Source organism: Cornus florida, unplaced genomic scaffold (genome assembly GCF_030987335.1).
Source record: "Cornus florida cultivar Cherokee Brave unplaced genomic scaffold, ASM3098733v1 CherokeeBrave_3.0.0_Hap2_Chr06, whole genome shotgun sequence".
Classification (NCBI taxonomy): Eukaryota; Viridiplantae; Streptophyta; class Magnoliopsida; order Cornales; family Cornaceae; genus Cornus; species Cornus florida.
In genome coordinates, this window is record NW_026775576.1 from 20,591,203 (window position 1) to 20,599,345 (window position 8,143).

General features: G+C 36.6%; 1 non-coding gene and 1 pseudogene across 1 annotated transcript; one reads left to right on the forward strand and one right to left on the reverse strand.

Annotated features, from left to right (window-relative positions):
- Positions 1 to 1,153: 1,153 nt before the first annotated feature.
- LOC132315471 (small nucleolar RNA R71) lies at positions 1,154 to 1,258 on the forward strand. Its single transcript, XR_009483662.1, has one exon. It is a non-coding gene; the product is annotated as a small nucleolar RNA R71 (small nucleolar RNA).
- A 6,204-nt stretch (positions 1,259 to 7,462) lies between these two features.
- LOC132315334 (small nucleolar RNA R71) lies at positions 7,463 to 7,560 on the reverse strand (annotated as a pseudogene).
- Positions 7,561 to 8,143: the final 583 nt, after the last annotated feature.

Sequence of the window (8,143 nt, forward strand, 5' to 3'; positions counted from 1 at the left end):
GAACCTAGAATTTGTTGAATTGCATCAAGCAATGGGAGATTAATCTTCACCTGTTGGAACATCTCCATTATGTCTTGAAGTTTGCTTGCTTGCTTCGCTGCCTTTGATGTTTTTTGTAGTCTCTAAGGGAATGGCACAACTGCATGCCTCTACTCAAGAGAAGGCTCAGTAGTTAGAGGTACTTCTTGTGCTTTTTCATTACGCTCATTTTTATCTTCAAGTTTTTTCTTCTAATTTTCATCCTTCTTTTTTTCCTCTTCTTCCACCTTATTTTCAACTCTCTTACCACTTCTCAGAGTAATAATTACTTGCACTTGTTCATGGTGGACTTCTTGGCCAGTAATATCATCAATTATACGCACACCTCTTGGATTAGCTATTAGTTGACAAGGAAGCTTACCATCCTCTCTTCTGTTCAAGGCTTAAGCTAGTTGGTCAACTTGTGTCTCTAACTTGGCAAGGGATTGAGAATGAGACTGCACAAGTTGATTAGTTAGCTCTAACTACTTTGCCATCGTTGCCTCGAGCATTGATAAGATTATTGAGGTTAACTGAAGACATTCATAGGAGTGAACCCTTGAGGATTTGAAGTCTGAATTGGAGAGGTACTTGAGGTGGAGGAGCTGATGTCCCTGGGGCCAAATTTCTCCATGAGAAGTTTGGATGGTTTCTCCAAGCCAGATTGTAAGTGTTTGAATGCATATTATTCCCTCTGAGCCTTCCATAGGTAGCATTAACTTGTTCTTATGGAATTTCTGAATACTGAGCTGCACTTGGACAAATAAACACGTGGTGAGTTGGACTGGAACAGAGAGAGCACACTTCAAGGCCTTGAGCATTAGTCGAATGAGGAGTAAAATTTGACTATGAAGTCATCAATTGATCCATCCTCTTAGTTAATACCTCCATTTGGCTCACTAACCCTTAATTTATTCTTGCTTCATTCACACTTTCTGCTCTCCTCAATATGGTATGAGGTCTTCCTACTGGAGGTAAGATATGTTGTGTAGAATTATCAGATATATTTTCAAAAAGCTACCATGCTTCCTCTACACTCTTCAACATAAATTTTCCACCACAAGAGGCATCCACCATATACCTTTATGCCTCATTGAGCCCCTTATGAAAGAAGTTAACAAGCTACTATTTTTGTATGTCATGATGAGGAGACTTCTGAATGAGGTCTTTGAATCTTTCCCAAGCTTCATGAAAAGGCTCATCAAGCCCTTGAGCAAAATCACTAATAACATCTCGATATTGAGTAGTTTTCACTGTGGGGAAGTACTTATTCAAAAACTTCTGTTGCAATTCAGCCCATGTAGTGATGGAGTCTGCTAGCAATGAATTAAACCAGTCATTCGCCTTGTCCTCAATGAAAAAGAGAAAAGGTGTAGCTTGAGCACATCATCGTCAAAGCTCTAGATCTTTATTATTCTGCACACCTTTGCAAAGTCATCCAAGTGCCAGATCGTCTTTTGATAAGCCATAAAAAGAAGGTAGTAACTGAAGAGTACTGGCCCTAATTTTGGTAATAAGGGGCCCTTACTTGAGGATATCGAACTTTAGATAAAGAGTTGTATGCACCTGATTTGTAGTGATCCTTTAAACAGTGAACTGCTTCTACAGATAATGGATCTGCTCTTCCTTCAACTTGCAACTCCCTAAGGTTCTCTTGGTCATCCGCCATCTTTTCCTTTTTAAGGCCTTCAAAATCTTTCTTCAAGTTTCTAAGAGTCCTTTCGATTTCTGGGTCGAACGGAAGCTTAGGGAGTGACAAAGAATGTCTTCCACCTAAAATAGTGAATAGAATAAAATAAAATCCTAAACTAAGATCCTAATTGAAATTAATTATAGAATTTAATATAATCTGTCAAGAACTAAAACAAGTCCCCGGCAATGGCGCCAAAAACTTGCTGTGAGATTTATATGTACCACTCGCAAGTGCACGAATCTTTGCAGATAGAGCTTACTTGTAAGGGTGTCGTACCCAAGGGACTTTTGTAAATTAAGTTTGTCAATAGATTTCTTAAATTCTAAATTAACTTGAAAGTAGGATAATCGAATTGTGATGATTAATTCTAAATTAACTAAGTAGAAAAATAAAATAAACTAAAGAACAATGATTAAATAGGATGTAGAAAATAGAGAGAGAGAACTAGGGGAATGACTTCACTACTAACGTCGCACCACCAGTTAATTGCATCAATTTATTGGAGATATATGATATAACATGCACAGGGAATAAATCATGGCCACAAGCACATATTAATTCAGCTAGAAAATAATATAATTTAAAGCTAAGCATAGACTATCTTTGATTGGTATAAACCATCTACCTATCTACTTTACTCTAGGGTGTAGCATGGTTAATCTTTTTTAGGCATAATCCATCAAATCTCTAACATTATATTCAGAGAAATAACATTGTGTAATCATCTCATTCACAACTACAAGAAGTGAATGAGTTGTGTTCAATCACAAGATTAAAATATCTAAAACAATATAGAAAAATATTTGTGATTGAATTAAAACTCTAAAACCGATTCTTGTTGAAAAGTCAATTAAAAATCCTATAAATTACATAATCACGCATGATAAAAATTGTTCTCCAATAAATAAATACAATCAAACCAGTGTGCTAAGCTAGGGCTACATCACAACTCTAGCAAAGCATTTAGCCAACCATGACTGACTTCATGGTTGAGGAAGACATCTTCACTGCCATGGATTGATCCCTTCCGTCTTCTGAATGCTCCTCTCTGATCTCAGTCTCAAGCTCCTCTGTATAATGATGCTTCAATGCTATAGAGGACTCCCTTTAAATAATAAAAGATCAGTCCTAAAGTTTCCTTTTTCATATAGAAGACATACATAGAAATTCTGTCAAATAAGGACTCCAAAATTTGTATAGACTTCTAACCCAATTTTTGACAAGGTAAACAGTTAAATTTTTCTTTTGTCTTCTTCTTTCCATTCTCATCAACTTGTGGCTTCTTTTAGACTATTTTCTAAGTATAATTAGACTTGGATCTTCAACATTGCTCGGTCCCACGAAATGTCATCTTTTTAAAGCTTAGAATCACTGGTTTTGATTGATTTTACAATTAAAATCCTAAAATAAATAAAAATAATAAAACAATGTAAAATCACAAATAAACTATTATTAAGAGAATAAAACATGCAAGTAAAATGTATAACATTCAGCGCCTAACATTTCTATATATATATTGGGGGAAAAAAAAAAAAAAAAGTGACATGATCACGAGACAACCAAAGATAATTCAACGAACTTGTTCAGAATTGCAATCACTATTCTGCAATCAAACAATTTTAATCGCAAACTTGCCCTAAATCACAATTGGACAACTTTTGAAATTCCGTAAATCGCAATCGCACGATTTCTGCAATTACTTCTAATTAATCGTATCGGCTACTTCGAATTCATGGCAATTATTGTGAACTAATTGCCTAACCTCGTATCGCATCATCTTGGTAGCTCCGCAACACTTCATATCATAACCTCCGACATCGACTCACATCATCTATTCGCACTAAAAACATATAACATGGCAAAAACGAGAAGAATCCGGCCACAACCAAGAAAAACCGAAGTCAGGCTAGCTTCACAAGAGAAGGTTACTGAGGACGTGAGAAAGAACGGAGGCGTAGGATTGGAGGAGACGAAGATCTAATCTAATGGCCAGGAACCGTTAAGATCGAGATTGAGATCCATTAGTAACCCTCTCTTCGTCGTCGATTTTCTTCCTCTAGTTTAAATCGGATGATTTTCCTAGAACTTTTGTCTCTCTCTATATTGCAACAGACAAGGAGAGAGAGAGATGCGAGTGGGTGATGATTTCAGATTATGATTCCACAAAGAAATAAGAGAAACGGCATCCTATAGGAAAACGAGAGACTTGCCAAAAAAGATTGGCAACTGCAATACTTGAGAGGAGATTTGAGAATCTCAAAATTTGAGAGCCTAAATGAAAGCCCATTAGAGAGGCCATTTTTTACCCAACTATCATATTTTGAGCTTGAGAGCCCAAATGAGAGAGCATTGAAGTTGCTTACATCACCATATAGAGAAGCCATTGCCAAATGAGTGATAATGTGAATTAAAAGATTGAATAAGTTAGTATCACTTACTTGTAATTATATTTTATTTTTTCCCTGGCAACCAATCATCAACTTGTAATTAATTAATTGAAAAGTTTTTAAAGTGAGTTTGTGTGTGGGAAATGGAAAAATATTATATACGAGTATATTTATTAAAGCTTATGATTGCTCCGGACACTATGAATTATATGATTATTGATAAGCGCTGAAAAGTACGCATTTAAACCCCTTAAGCTCGAGTATTCTAGGACCTTTATCTATCTTACTTTCCAGTTTTAGCCTAATTTCATGTTATTGCCTTTTTCAGGTGCTTATACCAAAAATAAGTTAATTCAGCCAAATAAGAGCATTAAAGAAGTTATCTCAAGCTAAATGGAATAAAGGAATAAAGTGGAAGCAAAATGAAGCAAAGTATGGAAAATCAGCGTGTTCGATCGATCTCAACATTACTTCGATCGATCAGAGCAACATCAATCTAGACATATCAAGATGGATCCAAGCCTTTGTTCTTATCCAAAAGATTCCACTATGTTCGATCGATCCAACTTATCTTTGATCGATCGAAATTATTCAATCTTATCCACACCTACCACCCCACCTACCACTTTTGTCTCTTTCCCAAAATATCCCAAAATATCTCAGAAATTTATCTTTATTCAAAAAGGCGCCCCCAAGGATGATCGATCTCTGCAACATTCAATGGATCTTACCAATGTACGATCGATTTCAACACAGTTCAATCGATCGAACCTCTTCAAGTCCGAAATAAAATAAATTCCAGCTCATTAAAAGTTGGCTCATAGTGCAATCATTGCAAGGACCCTAGTGCATGAATCCAGACCATTGGGTGTGACACTTGAGCCTCCTATATAAGGATTTTGAGCCATTCATATCAAGGGGGATTGAAAAAAGAATTGAAGATAGCATATACATCTCATATCTTGGAGAGGAGGCTAGAGACTAGAGAGTTTTCACACACCTTTGGGAGTTCTTCCATTCTTCTAGTGTTTCCATCAAGAAGGAGGTCATACCTACCATGGAGATAGCCCTTGAGGGTTGGATGACTACTTCAATGAGTGGCTAGACATCTACTTAGGGCTAGAGTAGCCCCTAAGTTTGCTTCCTAGACCTAGTGCTTTGTATATTTTTGGGGATTTGCTTGCAATAAATGTTTTGATCTTGGATTTATATATATATATCTTATGGTTTCTACTTGATGTGTATGGATTAATGCTTTCAATTGATTATCTATTTCTAACCATATGTCTATGTATGCTAAAATGGATGATTCATGTATTTTTCTCTAGATTTAGTGGAGTTTATGCATGTCTATGTGTATGGATGAAGTTAATCTAGAGATAGTCAAAACATAGTGCTTAATTGAACACTCTTGTAATTTATTTGATGGTTCACACTTGTTTCTTGATGGATTGTGCCACACCTTTAGCTTACTTAGATTAATTTTCATGTTTTTAGTGTAGATTTAGTGTAGTTGCTTTAGATTCATAGATAGGTGGACAATCTATTCTTGTTCCTTAGTGTTCTATACTTATGAATGCAAATGGTGTATGCTTCTAGATAGTTATGTGTGCATAAATTATGGTTTCATTGAATTGATTATGGTCTCATTTGATAGGTTGTGCTTTCTATTTGAATTGGTTAGACAATCTATACTTATTTTCCATCCATGCCTAGTTTCAATTAATGTCACACACACACACAAGTTATAATTTAATTTCCCCCATTGATATACAATTGCTAGTGTCTAGTGAAGTCATGCTTAGTGGTGAGCTCTAGTACCCCAAGTCCTCTCCTCTATATCTTTTTCTCTATCTTATAAATCATTGTATTTTGCTTGCTTCAATTAATTTGCATAATAGTTTAATCAATCAATCCAACCATCTTTTGATCACTCGACCTACTAACCCTATACCTTGTTTCCATTACAAACACGCCTACAATCCCTTGGGACGATCCCTACTCACCCAAGCTATATTTTTAGTTAGAGGTAGTAGTGGCATTTATAAATTTAAAACTTGGCCACATTGCACACTCACACTCTTTTGCACAAATTTGGAGTCATCGCGACGGACTGCACCAAGTTTTTGGCACCGTTGCTGGGGGTTGAATTGGCAATGCCGTGTTTTGGAAATAAATAGGAATTAGTACTCTTTTGATCGTGTCTTTACTTTATTTTCTCTTTTGTTACTTATTGTGCTTGTTCTTGATTGGCTAGGTGCATTGAGCTAAGAGAGTCAAGCAAAGGGAATTAAAGAGTAAAGAAAGCAAGGAAACCAAGTGAAGCTAAGCAAAAGCATAAAGAGCTAAAATCTAAAAATTTGCAAAGCATAGCAAGGCTTGAAAATTGAAAGTTAAATTGAAGTTACTTAAGGACCCTTTGTGAGATCTTTCTAACTCAATCTATAGTTAAATCGTCAGCCCGCATGGTGGCAAGTTTTTTATTTTATAGATAAATCGTGAGCCCATGTGGAGGCAATTTATTTTTCTTTGCATATTGTTCAAACATGGGAGTATGGGACCAATGTATGTGGAGAATGTTTGTTGACTGATTTATTGTGGGGGCGAAATGATTGCTAATTGCTTGTTATTGTTTTACTAGTGCATGCATGGTCGTAGGTCGTTGAATCCTACTCTTGTCCTTCCTAATTTGTATCTTGAATTGGTTGTTCGTAATCCTAGGGGAAAAGGTAGTTCTCAACACTCCATTACACCAATGAAAGAATTGAATGAAAACCATGTGGAGGACCTTGGTCACATAGACCAACAAGGTATCCTCCACCCTAATGTGCATCATGAAAATATTCAAGTACCATTAGGCATGCTAAGACCATTCATCCCACCACAACAACAAGGCTGAATTCCATTGGGAATGCCTCGGCCAATTTTTGCTCCACAATCTCCCATTATGCAAGGCAACAAAGGTGTTCGAGTGGCACCGCCGGTTGTGAATCCTCCCATTGCTTTAAGAGACCATTATGTGCCTAATGATTACAATGCACCTACATGCATTCAATTGCCCCCATTTAGAGCACATCACTATGAGATTAAATCGCAAACCATTCAAATGCTTCCTAACTATCATGGACTTCCAAGTGAAGAACCTTACAAGTATTTGGATGAGTTTCTTGAAGTGTGTTCCACCGTGAAATACACGGACATGCCAGAAGAAGTGTTAAGACTTAAACTTTTTCGTTTTACCCATAAGGATAAGGCAAAATATTGGTTTAACAATCTTAGGCCTTTTTCGATAACTTCTTAAGCAGAAATGTAACAAGAGTTCTTGAAAAAGTACTAATCGGTTTCGAAGACCAATGCCATGAGAACTTCCATTCATGAATTTTCTCAAGGTGATGGAGAAATGTTTCATGAGGCATGGGAAAGGTTTAATGACTTGCTTAAGAAGTGCCCACATCATGACATACCTAAGTGGCAACTAGTTCAATATTTCTTTGAAATTTTACCGGATAGTCATAAGGGTATGGTTGATGCATCTATGGGTGGTTCTTATCTTGATAAGCATGAGGATGATGTGTGGCAATTGTATGAAAGTATGAGTGAGAATTCAATGCATAGATCTTTATCCTCTAAAAATGGTAGAAATCTAGGTGGAAGGAAGAACATCGGCTTATATCCAGTTGACAATTCCAACGATATAGCCGTTGAGATGAAATCCTTATCTCAAAGGTTTGATCAATTTTTGATCAACCAAACTTCGGCGAATCAAATGTCTTCCTCCCCTAACCATTCTCATCGTGCATCTAATGAATCTTACATGACTTGTTCAAGTGTTTTACATTCTACTTCCAATTGTCCCCATGGACATGTGCCAAGTGAAAACCATGAGCAAGTCAATGCTACATTTGTCAACCAACGGAATAATCCTTATGACACTCATTACAATTCAAGTTGGAAGAACCATCCAAACTTCTCTTGGAAAAGCCAAGAGGAAGGCTCAAACCCTCCCCAAGGAGGTTTTCAAAACAAGTATGTTCCACCACTGATG